The following is a 309-nucleotide window of genomic DNA, read 5'->3' as shown; positions in this document are numbered from 1 at the left end:
CTTTCTTTCTTTCTTTCTTTCTTTCTTTCTTTCTTTCTTTCTTTCTTCTTTCTCTTTCGAGAGGGTGAAAGTGGGGAAGGAGCAGAAAGAGAGGGAAAGAGAGAATCCCGAGCAGGCTCTGCACTGTCAGCGCAGAGCCCAACATGGGGCTTAAACCCATGAACCAGGAGATTATGACCTGAGCCAAAATCAAGAGTCAGATGCTTAACTGACATTCAGGCACCCCAACATCATTTCATAATTTTTAATAGTACAGTATTTCTTCTTTCTTTCTTTCTTTCTTTCTTTCTTTCTTTCTTTCTTTCTTTC

General features: G+C 39.8%; 1 protein-coding gene across 8 annotated transcripts in view; it reads left to right on the top strand.

Annotated features, from left to right (window-relative positions):
* Positions 1 to 309, top strand: part of CDC25C (cell division cycle 25C) — a 29,982-nt gene that overhangs the window by 25,518 nt on the left and 4,155 nt on the right. The gene's annotated exons all lie outside the window — the stretch shown is intronic.

This window comes from Herpailurus yagouaroundi, unplaced genomic scaffold (genome assembly GCF_014898765.1).
Source record: "Herpailurus yagouaroundi ecotype Mexico unplaced genomic scaffold, PumYag 192, whole genome shotgun sequence".
Taxonomy (NCBI): domain Eukaryota; kingdom Metazoa; phylum Chordata; class Mammalia; order Carnivora; family Felidae; genus Herpailurus; species Herpailurus yagouaroundi.
The sequence above is the reverse complement of the archived record's forward strand: the minus strand, read 5'-3'. Positions and strand labels throughout refer to the sequence as shown.